At 34.2% G+C, this 19,549-nt stretch overlaps 1 pseudogene; it reads left to right on the forward strand.

Annotated features, from left to right (window-relative positions):
* The window catches only part of LOC101152451 (large ribosomal subunit protein eL18-like), a 96,035-nt pseudogene extending 84,758 nt beyond the window's left edge, over positions 1-11,277 (forward strand).
* Positions 11,278-19,549: the final 8,272 nt, after the last annotated feature.

A 19,549-nucleotide genomic window follows, 5' to 3' on the forward strand; every position in this document is an offset into this window, starting at 1 on the left:
CAGCCAAACTAAGCTTCACAAGCAAAGAAGAAATAAAGTCCTTTACGAACAAGCACATGCTAAGGGATTTTGTTACCACCAGGCCTGCCTCACAAGACCTCCTGAAGGAACCACTAAATATGGAAAGGAAAAGCCAGTACCAGCCACTGCAAAAACATATCAAAGTATAAAGACCAATGACACTACGAAGAAACTGCATCAACTAATGTATAAAATAAACAGCTAGCATCATGTTGACAGGATGAAATGTACACATAACAATATTTAGATTAAATGTAAATGAGCTAAATGCCTCAATTAAAAGACACAGGCTGGGAAATTGGATAAAGAGTCAAGACCCATCAGTGTGCTGTATTCAGGAGAACCATCTCATGTGCAAAGACACACATAGGCTCAAAATAAAAGGATGAAGGAATATTTACCAAGCAAGTGGAAAGCAAAAATAAGCAGGGGTTGCAATCCTAGTCTCTGATAAAACAGATTTTAAACCAACAAAGATAAAAAAAGACTAAAAGGCATTACATAATGGTAAAGGGATCAATGCAACAAGAACTAACTATTCTAAATATATATGCACTCAATACAGGAGCATCCAGATTCATAAAGCAAGTTCTTAGAGACCTACCAAGAGACTTAGACTCCCACACAATAATAGTGGGAGACTTTAACACCCCACTGTAAATATTAGACAGATCAATGAGACAGAAAATTAACAAGGATATTCAGGACTTGAACACAGCTCTGGACCAAGCAGACCTAACAGACATCTACAGAACTCTCCACCCCAAATCAACAGAATATACATTCTTCTCAGCACCACATAGCACTTATTATAAAATCGACCAGATAATTTAAAGTAAAACACTCCTCAGCCAATGGAAATCATAAACAGTCTCTCAGACCACAGTGCAATCAAATTAGAACTCAAGATTAAGAAACTCACTCAAAACTGCACAACTACAGGCAAACTGAACAACCTGCTCTTAAATGACTACTGGGTAAATAATGAAATTAAGGAAGAAATAAATAAATTCTTTGAAACCAATAAGAACAAAGACACAACATACCAGGATCTCTGGGACACAGCTAAAGTAGTGTTTAGAGGGATATTTATAGCACTAAATCCCCACAGCAGAAAGTGGGAAAGATCTAAAATTGACAAGCTAATGTCACAATTAAAAGAACTAGAAAAGAAAGAGCAAACAAATTCAAAAGCTAGCAGAAGACAAGAAATAACTAAGATCAGAGCAGAGCTGCAGGAGATAAAGACATGAAAAACCCTCCAAAAATCAATGAATCCAGGAGTTGGTGTTTTGAAAAGATTAACAAAATAGACTGTTAGCCAGACTAATAAAAAAGAAAAGAAAGAAGAATCAAATGTACATAATAAAAAATGATAAAGGGGGTATCACCACTTTTCCCACAGAAATACAAACTACCATCAGAGAATATTATAAACACCTGTATGCAAATAAACTAGAAAATCTAGAAGAAATGGATAAAGTCCTGGACATATACACCCTCCCAAGGGTAAACCAGGAAGAAGTCAAATCCCTAAATAGACCAATAATAAGTTCTGAAATTGAGGCAGTAATTAAGAGCTGATATTGCTACCGAAACAGGTATATAGACCAATTGAGCAGAACAGAGTCTGCAGAAATAACACCACACATCTACAACCATCTGATCTTTGACAAACCTGACAAAAACAAGCAATGGAGAAAGGATTCCCTGTTTAATAAATGGTGCTGGGAAAACTGGCTAGCCATATGCAGAAACCTGAAACTGAACACCTTCCTTACATCTCATACAAAAATTAACTCAAGATGGATTAAAGGCTTAAACCTAAAGCCATAAACCCTAGAAGAAAACCTAGGCAATACCATTCAGGACATAGGCATGGGCAAAGTCTTCATGACTAAAACACCAAAAGCAATGGCAACAAAAGCCAAAACTGACAAATGGAATCTAATGAAATCAAAGAGCTTCTGCACAGCAAAGGAAACTATCATCAGAGTGAACAGGCAACCTACAGAATGGGAGAAAATTTTTGCAATCTATCCATCTGACAAAGGTCTAATATCAGGAATCTACAAGGAACTTAAACAAATTTACAAGAAAAAACAAACAACCCCATCATAAAGTGAGCAAAGGATACAAACAGACACATTGCAAAAGAAGACATTTATGTGGGCAACAAACATAATAAAAAGCTCATCATCACTGGGCATTAGAGAAATGTAAAGCAGAACCACAGTGAGATACCATCTCATGCCAGTTAGAATGACTATCATTAAAAAGTCAGGAAACAACAGATGCTGGGAGGATGTGGAGAAATAGGAATGCTTTTATACTGTTGGTGGGAGTGTGAGTTAGTTCACCCATTCTGGAAGACTGTGTGGCGATTCCTCAAGGATCTTGAATCAGAAATACCATTTGACCCAGCAATCCCATTACTGGGTATATACCCAAAGGATTATAAATCCTTCTACTATAAACACACATGTACACCTATGTTTACTGCAGTGCTATTCACAATAGCAAAGACTTGGAACTAACCCAAATGCCCATCAATAATAGAGTGGATAAAGAAAATGTGGCACATATACACCATGGAATACTATGCAGCCATAAAGAAGAATGAGTTCATGTCCTTTGCAGGGACATGGATGAAGCTGTGAACCATCATTCTCAGCACACTAACACAGGAACAGAAAACCAAACACCGCATGTTCTCATTCATAAGTGGGAGTTCAACAATCAGAACACATGGACACAGGGAGGGGAACATCACACAGCAGGGCCTGTCAGGGGGTGTGGGCCAACGGGAGGGAGAGCATTAGGACAAATACATAATGCGTGCGGGGCTTAAAACCTAGATGACGGGTTGATGGGTGCAGCAAACCACCATGGCACATGTATACCTATTTAACCAACCTGCACATTCTGCACATGTATCCCAGAACTTAAAGTTTAATTAAAAAAAGGTTTTTTTTGTTTAAAATTCTGACTTCAAATTGGTACACCCTGACTTCTTAAAGTGACCATGTATCAATTAAAATGCATCCATCTTCTAAACAGAAACTGCTTCAAAGATCTTTTATTATTCTTCGGAAAGGGATTCATGAATCAATGATTACAAAGCATTCCTCAGCTTTGCCAGTTCCTTTTATCTTGTGAGGAGATTAATAGCCATCCTTGAGACACCAGCTGCTTTCTATTTATCAAAGAGAAGCCAGTGGCTGGTAGCTGTCCTGGAGGACTAAGGGAAGATGTACACAGATCTAACTGCTTGGTTGATAATCTGAAGGAGGCAAAGCCACGCCTTCCACAGTCTGATGAGTCTCTAAAGATTGTGATTTTTTTTTCTCTCTTTGGTTAATACATTTATCAAATATTTAATCATCATCTGATCATAATTTTGTGTGTTTATGTTCCAAAATGGCATCAATCCTGCAGCCAGGTCTCCCTCACATCACTTTCATGAGAAACTACATTTAAGTACTCTAGCAGCCATTTTGTTTTTAGCAGTGTTTTTTATCTTTCCTAATATTTAAAAAAATAAATTAATTCCTTATCTTCAAGATTGTGCAATCTCAAAAAAGTGATGAACATTAGAGAAATAATTGATCTATATTTTATAACCAACTTCCTGCTTGAAATTTATTTATAATGTTTGTGTTGTAGTCACTCTAAAACTTATTTGTCAAAAACAAACTCATTGTCTTCCACTCCAAAAGTTTGCTTCTCCTTCTGCCTTCTGGTCTCAGATGATGAAATAACTTTACAGTCAATTGTTGGAAATAAGAATCCTAGCCATCTTGACTTGTATCTTTGCTTGAATTTTTCTGAAGTGTTACATTAAAAATTGAATGCCAACATTATCTAATGCCATTTCTGAAATGCCTTATGGATTCAGCCACTACAGCACTTACCACACCTCCTTTCTAGAACCTCAGTATCTTTTCTTCAGGGCTTCCCAACCTGAGTTATTGATTCCTTCAGCTCTTGGAATTTGAAAGTATGGTAGGGGCACGTTAGGGGTCTGAACACAATCTCATATGTTTGTGTTGGCAGTAAGTAACATCAGGCTTTTTTGGTCTACCACACAGAGCATCTCCAAATAGGTGTTGTAGTGACATCAGCTACACAGTACATCATTGATTATTACAAACAGGAAAGACACATGTTTTCAAGGGCTCGAGAGGCAGAATTTAAAGTCAAATACATGCCCAGCTTGATGGTAGGTTGGCTCCGTGAGGACAGGCAAGAATCCTTTCAGAAACAGTTACAGGCAATGACCTCCAGAGTTCAAAGTGTCCCTTTCTGGCACTCCTGTGTGCACAAATGCTATTTACGTGCTTCATAGGGCTTCTCGGACACGAAATCAATGCATTTTAAATCATTCTTCTATCCCTGGGTAGATATGAACATTAGTGAGTAATGTGTATATAATTAAAAAAATTCACAGGGAAGACTGAGAAAATGTGTTTATTAAGTGATATCCATAATCAAATAATTTATAAATGCCATTTCATATGTTTCTCTTGACACCATTTCTTTAGTGTCTCTCATTTTAAGGATGTCTTCATCTCATTTCTCACATGTTATACCCTGCCTCTTTTCTCCCTCTTCAGGGTTTTCTAGAGAATTCAAATTCTTCCTGTCCTTCTCTTTCTTCTATTCAAATTAACCCCTACCATACTCAATCCTTGAAATATGACAATACACGGAATCTTCTAACCTAAGTACCTATTAGGTTATTCTGCCACAAAAGGTCTCATTAGGAATAATTCGATTTATAATATTTTAAACTCGTTTTCATATTTCTTCCCCGCTTCAGGAGCCACTCAAACTTGTTCTTCTTCCTCCATTCAACCTTTCCTAATGATTTCCAAGAAAAGGCCATTTCCCTTTTTGTTGTGGATAAACTCACCTTTCACCATATTAAGGACTTCAGTTCATTAATTAAACCTACTTTGTCTATTCCCATTCTGATTAGTATATAATCATGTTATGGGTTATTTTATCTTAAGAGAAACAATTTTTTTTCATATACCTCTAGCTCCAGCTATTACAGTTTTCTCTCTGCTTTTCTTCAAACAAAAGTCCAGTAACTCCCTCTTATTTTGGGGGATATATTCTAAGACCCTCAGTGGATGCCTGAAACCACAGATAGCATGGAACCCTATATATATCATTTTTTCATAAACATACATATCTCTCATTAAGTTTAATCAGCATACGCAACCTACCCAGTAATTTTTAAATTTTTTAGTTTAAACCCATTCCTGAATCTGTGCACTGTCTCTAATTTGAAGTAAATGGCTTTGTGTTTCTTGTTTCAGGGACTTCCTGCTGAAGTTGTCATATAGCCTCAATGCATTCTGACATAACACATCATTGTCAATTGAAACACGTTTCTGTTTATGTCTTCCATCCACAAATTTAATGCCTTTTCCATCTTAACTAAGCACTTATGCACTGTTGCCATAACTTTTGCAGTTTGAGGTGTGACAGCAATGCTAGCACAAATTTCTTTTACCTTCTTCACAGTTTCACAGGTAGACGATGCATTTCTTACTATAGATCTTAGCAACCTCAACATATGACTTCCTTTTTTTCCATTAAGTCAAAAATTTTTACATTTTCACTTAAAGAAAGCATTTTACAGCTTCTCTTTGGAATATCTAAATTGCCAGTATCACTACTCTTGCACTTTGGGGCCATTACTACCTGAAATAGGGCTAGTGGCGCATAGGCACTGTGATATTTGACACTTGATCTGATAAGGGAGATGGCTATTGAGTGACTAACAGGCAGGTAGCTTGGAGAGTGTGGATACACTGGAAAAAGGGATGATTCACATCTCAGGTGGGGCAATAGTTATATTCCGATTTTTTATCTTGTTTTAAAAATATAAATGTATGTTTTTGACTCACTAAGTTTATTGTAAATTACTGTCATTTACAAGAGCTTCAGGAAGAATAAAATACAGATGAACTTAGCAAAAAAAAAGCAAGATATATACACTGAAAACTACACAACATTTCTGAAAGAATTTAAAAAGGATCTAAATAAATGGACCAACATCATATGTTCATAAATTAGAAGTTATTAATGTAAAAATGGCAATCATTTTAGAATCAATCTTCAAGTTAGACACTATCCCACTCATAATCCTAAAAGGCTCCTTTGGAGAAATTGACAAGCTGATTATTAAATCTCAAGGGACCATGAATAGTCAAGACCATTTTGAAAATGTACAAAAATAGATGACTCACACTTCTGATTTCAAAACTAACTGCAAAACTATAGTAATCAAGTCTGTGTGGCAGTGGCATTAGGACAGACACATAGATCCATGGAATAAAATTGGAAGTCTAGAAATAAACTTTCACATTTATGTTCAAATGATTTTTGAAAAGGGTTTAAAGACAATGTAATGGAGAAAAGAGTAGTCTTTTCAACAAATAGTGCTGGAAAATTACTACTTTTGTACTTCCAAGTAAAAAACCTTAGAATACTTTAACACTTATTAGTATATTTATTTTATTTTATTTTTTCATGCATTTTATTTTATAAATTTTGAATATATAAAAATTATTATCATTAATTTATAGATTTAAAATTTATTTAGTGTTTTTCTGTACATATTTTTCCAGTTTTTTCTTTCTAAATATCCAAGCTTTCATCTGTTTATTTTATTTTATCTTCTATTTAGCCATAGAAATATCTGACTTTTTATTTCCATTAGGTCTGATGATCGGTTGTTTTTCTCTCCCTGGAAATGTCTTTATTTTGCTTTCATTTTTAAAGTTATAGGTTGAGATATAATTCACATGACATGTGATGCACCAGTTAAAATATAAAATTCAAACTGTGTTAGTATATTCACAGAGGTGTACAACTATTATCACAATAAATATTAGTTTATTTTCATCACCCCAAAAGGAAATCTCATACTCATGAGCAATCGCTCTGCATTTCCTCCAAGGTGGCTGACACTAGAAAAATGCTACTGTACTTCCAGGCTTTATAAATTTGCCTATTCTGGACATTTCTTATAAATGGAATCAAAAAAACATGTGGTCTTCTGTGACTAGCTGTTTTTTACTCGGTATATTAAATTTTTACTTAGTATAATAACAGTTCAGGGTGCCAAATTAACGTTTGGGCTATTTGCGGGGGGGGGGGGGGGGGCTCTACTTTTTTTTTTGAGACGGAGTCTTGCTCTGTCGCCCAGGCTGGAGTGCAATGGCTCCATCTCCGCTCACTTGCAAGCTCCGCCTCCTGGGTTCTGGCCATTCTCCTGCCTCAGCCTCCCGTGTAGCTGGGACTACAAGCACTTGCCACCACGCCTAGCTAATTTTTTGTATTTTACAGTAGAGACAGGTTTTCACCATGTTAGCCAGGATGGTCTCGATCTCCTGACCTCGTAATCTGCCTGCCTCGACCTCCCAAATTGCTGGGATTACAGGTGTGAGCCACCGAGCCCGGCCAGGGCTCTACTTTTTTAGTGAATGCTGAATGCCAAACTTTTAGCCTCTTCTCCAACCAGCAACACAATACTGGAGTATATGAAGCTGATTTTTTTATTTCACCTTTTACCTCTTCCTAATAATTAAATTAAAGAAGAGTACCAAGTAGTTCCACTACCAAAAATGACACATGATATATTTTGGAGTAACGCTTCCACTTAGAATAACTTTAAATTCTTTTAGAAAGAAAAAAAATCAAACAATATGTGAGTTTTAACAAGGCAATAGGACTTGTGGAGCTAATGTATTAAAATGGTGAAACTTCAGAGACAAAAGCCCATCATTGAAAGACATGTTCCCTAGAGGTGTCTGCCAATTTTGACTGAAAGAATAAGAAGGTAAACATATCTTTAGACAAACTCACTGAACTGAGGGTTGGAAGGGTGTAAAATATTCACATTCAGTATTCACCAAGAAATAGACCCCTGAAAAACAGCTTAATATTGTTTTGGAGATATGTAAAAGAGCTTGGCTCTATTCTGCCTAAAAATATTTTTTCTTATTTAAATTATCTCTGAAAACCCTTTTCCTATATTTAGTCAATGCATGCTTAGTATATGCAATCTATCAATTTTACTTCATTTAAAGTATTTCCTTGTCTATGATGTCACAGAGTACTTCAAAAATCACACTTATTTTCAATAAGCATCTATAAGTTTCTATATTACTTTATCTTTAAATAAAATAAAACAACACAAATATAATTAATAAAACATTCCTCTTTTCAGATGGAATCAACTTATAAGTGGAGGCATGTTTTAAAGTGGATACAGTGTAATTCTACAGTCTCTGAATGAAATAAGTATAGTTTTTCTATGCCAGAAATTGTAATAGCAGCCAAAATTAAGCACTATCTATGCCATTTTCTAATTAGTGTCCTAGTTAAAGCATTGTAATGGAATAACCACTTTGAAATATGGCCTAAATTTAATCAATGTCTCTCAGCTCCTGCTTAATGATGAGGTGTTCTTTTTGTTTCCTTTTAGCCAGGAAAAGAAGCAAACTAATACTGATAGTCCACAGTACCAATCACTGGGTTTCTATCATATGTATTATCTCATTTAATATTCATGGTAGTCCTGCTAGGCAGTTATCATTTTTCTGGAAGGAATTTCTAGCATAAAGAGGTCACTAACATTTGCAGTGATAGTGCTGGGAAAGTCACTTTAAATTTATCAGAAGAAATTAGAAGTATGGTAGACAGGAAAGGCCTGGAAAGTACCTTTTATGACTCAGAGATCCAAATAGTTAACCTAGGTAGAAAGGTTTGTGCAGGCTTAACATTTCAATATATTTCATAGGTGCTAAATTTAATAAATCATAGAGCAGACCATAAGAAAATCAAAAGATACTATGAGACTACTGGAAATATGTTGCACAATTAGGGGTTCATCCATCATTTATACACATATTTGTAAAAATGAAATCTAGGGGCTATTGTTAAAAGTTAGTAGAACACATAGACAAGAATTCAAAAGCTATTTAGCCATGGAATTCAATCTTCATGTAAACTATAATTTGGAAGAAGATTTTAAGTTTAAATTAAGTGTTTTAGTTATTGTTTTACATAAAGCAGTATGTTTATTGCGGCACTATTCACAATAGCAAAGACTTGGAACCAACCCAAATGTCCAACAATGATAGACTGGATTAAGAAAATGTGGGACATATACACCATGGAATACTATGCAGCCATAAAAAATGATGAGTTCGTGTCCTTTGTAGGGACATGGATGAAGCTGGAAACCATCATTCTCAGAAAACTATCTCAAGGACAAAAAACCAAACAACACATGTTCTCACTCATAGATGGGAATTGAACAATGAGAACACATGGACACAGGAAGGGGAACATCACACCCTGGGGCCTGTTGTGGGGTGGGGGGAGGGGGGAGGGATAGCATTAGGAGATATACCTAATGTTAAATGACATGTTACTGGGTTCAGCACACCAACATGGCACAGTATACATATGTAACTAACCTGCACGTTGTGCACATGTACCCTAAAGCTTAAAGTATAAAAAAAAATTACAGAATGTTGTTGCCAAAAATTTAATGAGAAAATATAAGAGGATAGTAGAGAAACGTCTTCACCTCTCATTCTTGACAGTAAATTTGTTACAATTCCATAATCCTGCAATTACATTGGAGAAACTAAAAGCTGGAATTAGATAGATTAATCTGTACTGAGGTAAAAGTTAATTATAGTATTTCATAAATTCTCATATATGGAGGGCTTATCAATAAATATGTATTTCATATGTTATTATTATAATTCCTGGAATATGTAAATACACCATTCATGGAAAAGAATATAAGGTCAAAATTTTCATAGATTCAGAGTAAATAAGTTCATCATATATTTTTGATTATTAGTATTTGAAATTAAATTCCATCCTATTTATATACTATAACAATATATTCAACGTCATTTAAAACTATATGTGGAATTATATAGTAGGAGTCCAGCTTCCTTGACTGAGAATATAGATATTCCCAAAAGATATATTTTTCCAATATATACAATGAATTTATATTAAATAATTTGAATAGATTTTATGAAAGACTTTTGGGTGAGAATTACTCAAACATTATTATATTAAAAAATTATTGGTTCTGTGGTGTCTGATGTAAGAAAACTCTTTCCCAGACAATTTCCAGACCCAATCAGCCAGTGGAAAATTGTCACTGGATGTACAATCACCAGCCTTAGACCTTAGTTTGATCGACTGGAGAGTATTAACTGAAGTAGGCATCTGTTATGGATGGTGGGTTATGGATGGTGGGATGATGGAAAAAACTGAGAATGACAATCACCTTGTGGGTTTAACAGCATTATATTCATTTTAGAGTTTATAAAGAGATTAGACACCAAGGTCTCAAATATTTAAATGACTTATTCAAAGTTAAACAACAGCGAGATAATCAATTTTAGCTTTGAAACAAAATCATTTTATTCCAAATTTAATATAGCTGCCTCTTGACGTTGTATTTATGAACATTGAAACAAAATGTTAGCTCATTCTAGTTTGTACTGTAAAATGTTGAATGTGAGAAATGCAAATACCTTTGTGAAAATGCAACTAATATCTTAATTTTGATTCTTCTTATCTTCTTAAGATAGAAAGTTTTTCTTAAAATGTATATGTTCAGAGTTCAGAGATATGTTCTAATTTTCTTCATTTTGTAGTCAGGGCATAATTTGTTAGCATACTTTCACATTTTAGTGTACTTTTTTTCAGAGTGATTAAAAACTTTCTTTCCAAAGCACCAACAATGAACAAATTTTTTCTAGAAGAAAGCTAGTTTAGAAATGCAGAGGATAATGGATTAATGATTCAAAAAGAAGTCTTTGAAAACAAATTTTTTACCTACCTACTCAAGTTCCCCTTGCTGAGAATAAATTTTTTGAATAAATAGCATGTCATGTCTGCATCTAACTGGAATTAAGGAAGATTTTCTAAGAGTTTCTTTACTTCTTGACTCTTCTTTATCCTAAGAAAATATCTTTTATATATAGAGATGAATCCAACTGATTCCCGGTCATTTGATTTAATTTTAGCCCTTCAGTCACAAGCAATGCCCAGTGAACTGCAGATTCTCATCAGTTCAGAACAAGGCCACACATGGAGACAAAGCATGATGAATAGTCTGTTACTATAACCCAGAGGAGCTGACCTTGGCATTGGTGAGACCCAAATTAGTATCAAAGCTCATATTTCATTGAATATCCTCTCTCATAGCCACAGCTTTGACCAGATGTATGGAAGCTAAGAAAACAACCTCTTACCTTTAGCAAATTTGAACTCAGTCATAAAACTTTTACAAATAATTGAATTATATAAAAGATCTTATTCTCAACTTATTTTTCTTTCTTTTTTCCCTTCTTTTAGGACTCAGATCCTAAACAATTTCATTGTAATATTAACAATTACATGATTCATGGTACATGATTTTAGGTTTCTTGGTTGTTACATAACAGAAATTTAGAAGTTTTTGCAAATAGACTCCATTATATTTCAAGTGCTTTTTACTTAATGATTTTTTTAAACAAATTCAGACAAACAATACTTAACTGGCTTCTAGAAAATTGTTCTATTTGATATATCAGTACCTTTCATTTACCTTTTAAATAAGTCCTCGAGAAATAAACTCAGGACAATTTTAGTTTGCGTGTGTGTGTGTGTGTGTGTGTGTGTGTGTGTGCATGTATGTGTGTTCCTTCCTAAAACCATATTTGTGGACAGTCCAATTCTAAAATGTGATTGGAATTCTGGAATATTGTTGCATGACATTCTGTGGAAATTTGACTACTGAATCCATTTATACAACCCCTTTAGATAATGTATGCATATTTTCCTTTTTCAAATAGAAAGAAGTAAATGTGATATGAGTACTGTTTCAAATACTAGTACCAGAAGTTTTTTAAAAAGGTCAATTTTGCTGATACAATTTTGGAGTCTATTATGAATAAATTGCCCTTTCTCATGTATCTTCATTATATGTTATGCTTCCTAATTTCCACCATTTCCCCCCAAATTTGAATAAAGTGGAGATATTCAAAATCTTGGCTAATAAAAGGAAACATACTCCATTTACTAACTAGAAAAGTAAGTTCCTTTACTAAATTTAAGTTAGATGATATACCAATATATTATGTGGTTCTGTTAATTTTTCCTTTCAAATTATTTTCTCTATTACAAGTTCCACACCTTTAAGAAAGATTTTTAATGATGAAAAAAAATTACAAAGCAGCTTAATAAAGCTTCTGTCTTGGCTTGTCTTGTGCTGCTATAACAGAATACCACAGACTGAGTGATTTGTAAAGAACATAACTTTATTTAGAGGCTGGCATCTCACAAGGGCTGTCCTGCTGCCTCATCCCATGGCAGAAGGGGGAGGGGCAAAAAAGAATGAGACAAAGAGCAAGAGGTGGCCAAACTCATATTTTAAAATAAGAAAACCATTCCCATAATAATGGCATTATTCTATTCATGCAGGTGGTGCCCCCATGACCCAAACGTCTCCCATCAGTTTTCATCCCCTAATGCCATCACATTAGGAATCAAGTTTCCAGTACATAAATTTGTTACTGAAACACCTGGCATTTTGTCTAGGTTCTGCTGCTCACTGCACAAAAAGCAAATCACAGACACAAGTATTGCCAAGGAAGAAGGCTTTAATCAGGTGCTACAGCTGAGGTGATGGGAGATCAGTCTCAAATCCATCTCCCTGACCAACTAAAACTAGGGGTTTATATAGCAGGGAAGAAATGTAGCAATGTTTTGTAAAAGAGGAACTAGGGAAGAGCAAAGAGGCAATCATGATGAATGAGGGGTCCTGCATCTCATTGTCTGAATGCAGTGATCTGGTGAGTTTCAGTTCTTTGAGTCTTTTTTTGAAAGGCCCTAAGGTGGTTTCCTGAGGAAGGAACTCAGATAAAACAAATGTAAGGTTCAAGCTTTAAGACAAGAAGGGTCAATTTCAATGCTTATTTGAAAAACTATCTATGTGACTATTGGGTCAGTTTCAGAACTTTGGGGGGACACATTCAAACCATAGCAACTTCCAGTGAGGAATTACACTTGCTCAAAACTATCACTCTGAGGTAGGGTTCAATTTATCCAAAGCCATTCCCCAGAGGCTGGATTCTGAAAGAGATAGCCTCTTACAGAACACCAGGGAAACCCACTATAGAATAGTTTTTAAAGTAACTAACCCTATAGAGTTCTGACATGGAATATCAAGACTGGGAACAACTGCAATGCTTGCATCCCAGCTGATTACAGCAAGTCTGGAACCTACACTCTCATAAACATTGAACAATAAGTTGATAGAATAGGGCTCAAGATCAGTATTATGCTCAACCCTTCTGATTATGGATTCCAGTCACTGCCCACATTAAAGGAGGGAATGGCTCTTCCCGAATCACACACGACAAAGGGGAAGTCTCTCATGGTGTCTAATGTCTAGCCCTGTGTTCTGTCCCATAATGCACTGGGTAGTGGGAGACCTGCACATGGGAGATGTGTATATTTGATACAGGCAATTGCCCTTGTTGACATAAAAATTTCATTCAATGCAATTTCTTAATTCTAAAATTTCATGGAGAATATTTTTTTTTGAAGTTTGATTTTGAAGTTTGTATTCTCCATAGTTCTAGAGCAAGGGTTTTCTAGCAGTGTAAAGAAAAATATTTTCATATGATATCAAAATATTTTGTAATCACTGTAATCTGCATTGTCAACCATGCATTCTGTGATAGATAATAAAAGAATGTTGTTTTAGGTAACTAAATAGTCTGATAATGTGTTACCTAATCCATGAGTAAATATATTAAAATGACATCTGAAAAAAATCTATTGTTTAATAACTTGTGAGGAAAACAAGAGTTGAAAAAAATGTTGATGACTCCGAATCCATCAACATAAATCATTGGCACAAATGAAAAAGATTAAACTTTCAAACAATTAAGAATTGTGCTTCAAGGCTATACCATTTTATCATGATTGCTTAACCTCATGCTTCTGTATCTAATAAGTTTGGATTTGACAATCCTCTTTCTATATAGACCACTGCTCTTAACAACAACAGCAAAAATTCTGTGAGCTTCAAAATTTGAGTTATTTTGAATTGAAACAGACCCTTCATTAATTTGTCCATTTATAAATATTTGCACACATTTATACTACGGAAAGCACTATTCTACACTTTTTTTTTTTTTTGAGACAGTCTCGCTCTTATAGCCCAGGCTGGAGTGCAGTGCCTCCTGGGTTCAAGCAATTCTCCTGACTCAGCCTCCTGAGTAGCTGGGATTACAGGCACCCGCTATCATGCCTGGCTAATTTTTGTACTTTTAGTAGAGACAGGGTTTCGCCATGTTGGCTAGGCTGGTCTCGAACTCCTGACCTCAGGTGATCTGCCCACCTCAGCCTCCCAAAGTGTTGGGATTACAGGCGTGAGCCACCACGCCCGGCCCATTCTACACTATTAAAGGTACACGAAGAATCTAACGTGCATACTTACTTGAAGAAGACCAGTGATATGGTTTACAGACAGTGATCACAGCTTTATTTGGTATGTAATCAATTTAGAGTTTCTGTAAAGAATTTTAAAATATTAATTAGAGTAAAATAGGATATGTTAGGATACCAGATTATGAGATGAGACAGATGGATAAAAACGAGATTTGGATAGGATAAGGTAGTGAGAAGAGACGAGAAGAGAAAACAAGAGGAAAGGATAGGAGAAGAGAGGAGAGGGGAGAAGACCCATGGGATATGTGTATTTTGCAATAGCCAGTTGTTTTGATGACATATTAACAAAACTTATTCTCATTCCATGCAGTTTCTTAATTCCAAAATGTCACAATTTTTATCGTGCTCTGTAATAACAGGTATACTGTTCTAAGACTAGAAAACAGTAGACTAGAGTAGCCTGAATGGTAAAGGTGAGAATAAGAATGCATACTCTGGATCACCCTATAAAATGTATTCCTTACTGAAAGTGTTAGTCAAAAAGTTTGAAAGCTAGTTGTGGTGCAAACTAAATGAATGCAAATAATTATGACATAAAGAAGAAAATATTAAATGTTTAAAGAGTCAAAATATGAGGATTCAGAGATGGGAAAAGATTACTTCACTTGGAGAAATATGATGATCATTCAAGTACCCTTGGTAGCACTTCTCTGAAATAGGAAAGACAATTTCTTCAGAGAATTAAGGGGAGGAAGCAGTGAGATAGTTTCAATGGAATAGGAAATGATCACCCTATAAATTTTCCTTTTAAAAGACATCATTTCCTATAAACATCAATAATAGCAAATACATACATAGAATTAAGATCAAAGATTTGATAAAATGTATTTCTTTACATTTTAAGTCTGCTTTGTAATAATAATGCCATAAATAAAAATAATTATCACTTTTCACTCCCTAGTATGTCTACAATATCATCCTAGATACTTTATGTAATTCATTCCGTACAAAACCATTATGAGGTAGGTATTTCGTATAACTCCCACTTCAGGTGATGAAAATTAACTCTGAAAGCTGGGGAAACTTACCTCTTGGTCACTCATGTAGCAGTGGATGAGTGGGTACAGATTTTATATGCAACTATATTTCTCCCAAGCTGCTGTTCTGAACCACCACATTCTTCTACTCTTGGCAAGTATAGGGATAATTGACTAGAGAAAAAAAATGTTTCTAAGTACATACAGATGCATTAATACAGTGATGTTTCAGTAATAAAGAAACTAGAATATGTGAGAGCTGCCTACTCTAAAGAATCTTACAGTAACTAATCTACTCCTATCTTTTTATAGGTTTTCCAAGTTGGTTCAAACTAATGTGAACTTTCTGGATCTGGTCCAGTAATCCACAATGCACACACAATATGAGGAATAGTAGCTTAACCTCACTTTTCTCTAGATGGATTTCTGGGTATGAGTTTCAAGTCTTTTGGCATAAAATACTAAAACCTCCAGTAATCCCAATGCAGATGTGCAACAAGACAATTTTAGCTACAGCCTCATGCATAAAATACAGCTCAATTTTTATTAAAAAAGTTTGGAAGAAACATACTGGGATATCTATTTACATTTTAATGGGATATGGGTCTGGGGCTACATTTTCCATCATATGGAACTAGTTTCCTAGTAAAGTAGTTTGAATCCTGCTGACATTTTGCCTTAGTGCCTCTCAATCATTTAAATATAACATTTAAGTTTACATAATCTTCCAACATTTTTAATTTTGTTCCGAAACTCAAAAATTAGCCCCTAGAGTATAAGTGCAACATGTAAATATGCATCTTACAAAATGCCAGAAATAAAGGATCAATGCCAATAGAATGAGAGAAGCATATTAATAATTTTCACAACTACTTACAGAGCAGTTTGTAAAGAGCAGCCTGACAGAAGCTCAGCCATTTCTCTGGCACTATGATCCTTAAATCTGGGGGAGATTTAAAGTAATGAGGTCGCCAGTATTTTTTAATATGCTCCACTCCAGTTAGAGCCTTGGGTTTTTTCTTCAATGTGACATAAACCTATAAAATTCTCTTTCATTCAATCCTGCTCCTTTTTACCTAGGTGACACCTATGAATTAAAAAAATAATTTGTGCAATATGCATCTGTATAACTTTTCTAAAACAGTTGAAGCCTCACTGTGCATGTCCTCCTTCCTCAGCATTTTCTCTTCACACCTTTCAGAGAAATTCACAATCTTGAATCTGTTTTTATCATTACCAACATATCTTTATAATTGTCCTACCTATCTGTTGTTTTGAATGTTTTGATAATATTTTAATGGCATTATTTTATACATATATATTCATATCTATAAAAATTAACTCACTGTTCTTTTCAGCAACAGCTTTTGAGCAATTTTCAGCAATGAATTTAAGCATTTACACTGAATTGACTTATTTTAATTTTTGTATAGTATATTATTGCAAAAACATTCCTATATTAAGTTGTTCTCTTCTTAAATAAACATTTAAACATTTTCTAGTTTTATAATAATGTAAATGTCATTCTTGTGCATGTTTCCTTGTTCACGTATGTGGAAAGTTAGTGAATAAACAAAGTGAAATGGCTGAATTAAAGATTATTTGAATATATGAGTTGATTAGATATTGCTATGCCTATATTTCTCCCCAGTGTATTTAAGTCAATTTACTTAGCTTCAGTCAATGGATGAGCATATTGGATTTTTTATTTTTCATTTCAGGTGATGTTTGCAAAAAGTTTGTTTCTCTTTTACTTATGTGATGTTTTATGTTTTGCAGCACTTTTGATCTGTTCTGAATATTAATCTATGTTCAGTTATAGGCATTGCAATATTTTCTTCCAAATTTGTCTCTAAAACTAAATTATAAAGTCTTATGATAGAGTTCTTTTTTCTTGATATTGTTTGAATGTATTCAAATCAGGAATCTTTTTAAAAGTTTTATTGTGAAATAATTTTAGATTTTCACAAGAATTGTAAAGACATTGTAGAGTTCCTATAGATCTTCACTCAGCTTTCTATACTGTAAATATCTTAAATAACCAGGGCACATTTTTCAAAACTAAGAAATTAATATTGGTCAAATGCCATTAACTAACCTACAGACTTGATTCCACAAAATTTTTTATGAATTCTATTTTTCTTTGCCAGGATACCATGTTGCATTAAGTCATCTTGTCATAGTCTTCTTCAGTCTGTGACATTTTCTCATCCTATTCATGTTATTTATAACCTTAACACTTTTGAAGGGTAATTATTAAGATTTAGTAGAATAGTTTTCAATTTGGGTTTATCTGAAGTTTTCTCATGGTGAGACTGAGTATATGGATTTTGAGAAAACTGTCCTACCCATTGCATCAAACCAGGGGTATATGATATTTATGACTTAGAAACTTTGATCATTCAGTGAAAGTAGAGGTTGTTAGGCATCTCTACTTTAAAGTCAACATTTTACCTCTCCATACTCCATACCTTAGAAATTCTATTCTTTTTAAATTTTCACTTTACTTGTGTTTCTTTAGAAAAAGTTGCCTATACTGATATGATAAAATATTATTCTAGTTTTGCTCTGTTTATTAAACTACATGAAATTGGTGTTTGCTATTGATGAGAGTTATAGACCCAGTACATTCTCAAAAGAGATAATCAATTTTTCCATCAGTATTAATTTCTCTTTTTCTTCCATTCTGATCTGCAAGTGTATTTCTGCCATGTATGAAGTTTCCATAGAAATGTGGATATTTCTTTCTTGGATTTCAGTTCTGTTTAATTGGGAAATGTCTATACCCCTCCAGGATTTTGACAGGGTGGTAACTAATATGATTTTATAGTAAGTTTTCTCATGTTGTGGAACAAGTTCCTCCATCATGTGCAATTTAAAAATTGCCTTTGTTATATTCAGTCCTTTGCCCATGCAGATCAGTATTAGAAAGATCTGATAAACTGATTTCATTGGCAGATTAAGTTAAGGAGAATAAAGGCTTTTCTAATTTTTTAAATCTTATTTATAAGCGTAGCAAATTCCTTCTATTGACATCATTTTCTTAATTATTTTATTTCTATCTATATTTTAATTAAAATCAATAATATTACAGGTTTTATGATTTTTTAGATTTATTAATAGACACTTTATATTTTGCTGTTATAACAACAAAATGTGTCACGTTTTAAAACCGTATTTTTAAAATATTTGCTGCTAGTGCAGAGGAATGCATTTGATATATTATGTTTATTGTACATTTGGCAAACATGTTAAATGGTCTTAATAATTTAAATAAATTGTTTACATACTGTCTTGAGTTTTTTACTTTGACAGTTATATCATCTAAGAAAAATAATAATTTCTTTAACTCTGTAATTTACCTTCTGCTTATTTTATTTTTATTATTATAATGACTAGGTATCCAGGGAATTTTTACATAGAAACTGAAATGGTGTGCATTTTTGATTTGTTCTAGATTTTAAGTGGAAAGCTTTTAACATTTAATAACTATATTTAATATATTATGTAGATTTTGAAAATTTTTATTAGAATAAAAATATTTCTGTTTTATATAATATGGTTAAGATTTTAAAATTCATTAGGTGTTCAATTTGATCAAATACTTTAATAAAATAACTATTTATTCCTCATTGTTCTCCCATTTTGATGAAAAACTCTGATACTTTTTTTTTTTTTTTTTTAAGACAGAGTCTCACTCTGTAACCCAGGCTGGAGTGCAGTGGCACGATCTGGGCTTACTGCAACCTCCGCCTCCTGGGTTCAAGCAATGCCTTGCCTCAGCCTTCCAAGTAGCTGGGATTACAGGCGCCCGCCACCATGCCCAGCTAATTTTTTCTATTTTAAGTAGGGACAGGGTTTCACCATCTTGGCCAGGCTGTTCTTGAGCTCCTGACCTGGTGATCCACCCACCTCAGCCTCCTAAAGTGCTGGGATTACAGCCATGAGCCACTGCGCCTGGCCAAATTTTCTTATTTAAACACAGCATAATC

This window comes from Gorilla gorilla, chromosome 9, assembly GCF_029281585.2.
Source record: "Gorilla gorilla gorilla isolate KB3781 chromosome 9, NHGRI_mGorGor1-v2.1_pri, whole genome shotgun sequence".
Lineage (NCBI taxonomy): Eukaryota > Metazoa > Chordata > Mammalia > Primates > Hominidae > Gorilla > Gorilla gorilla.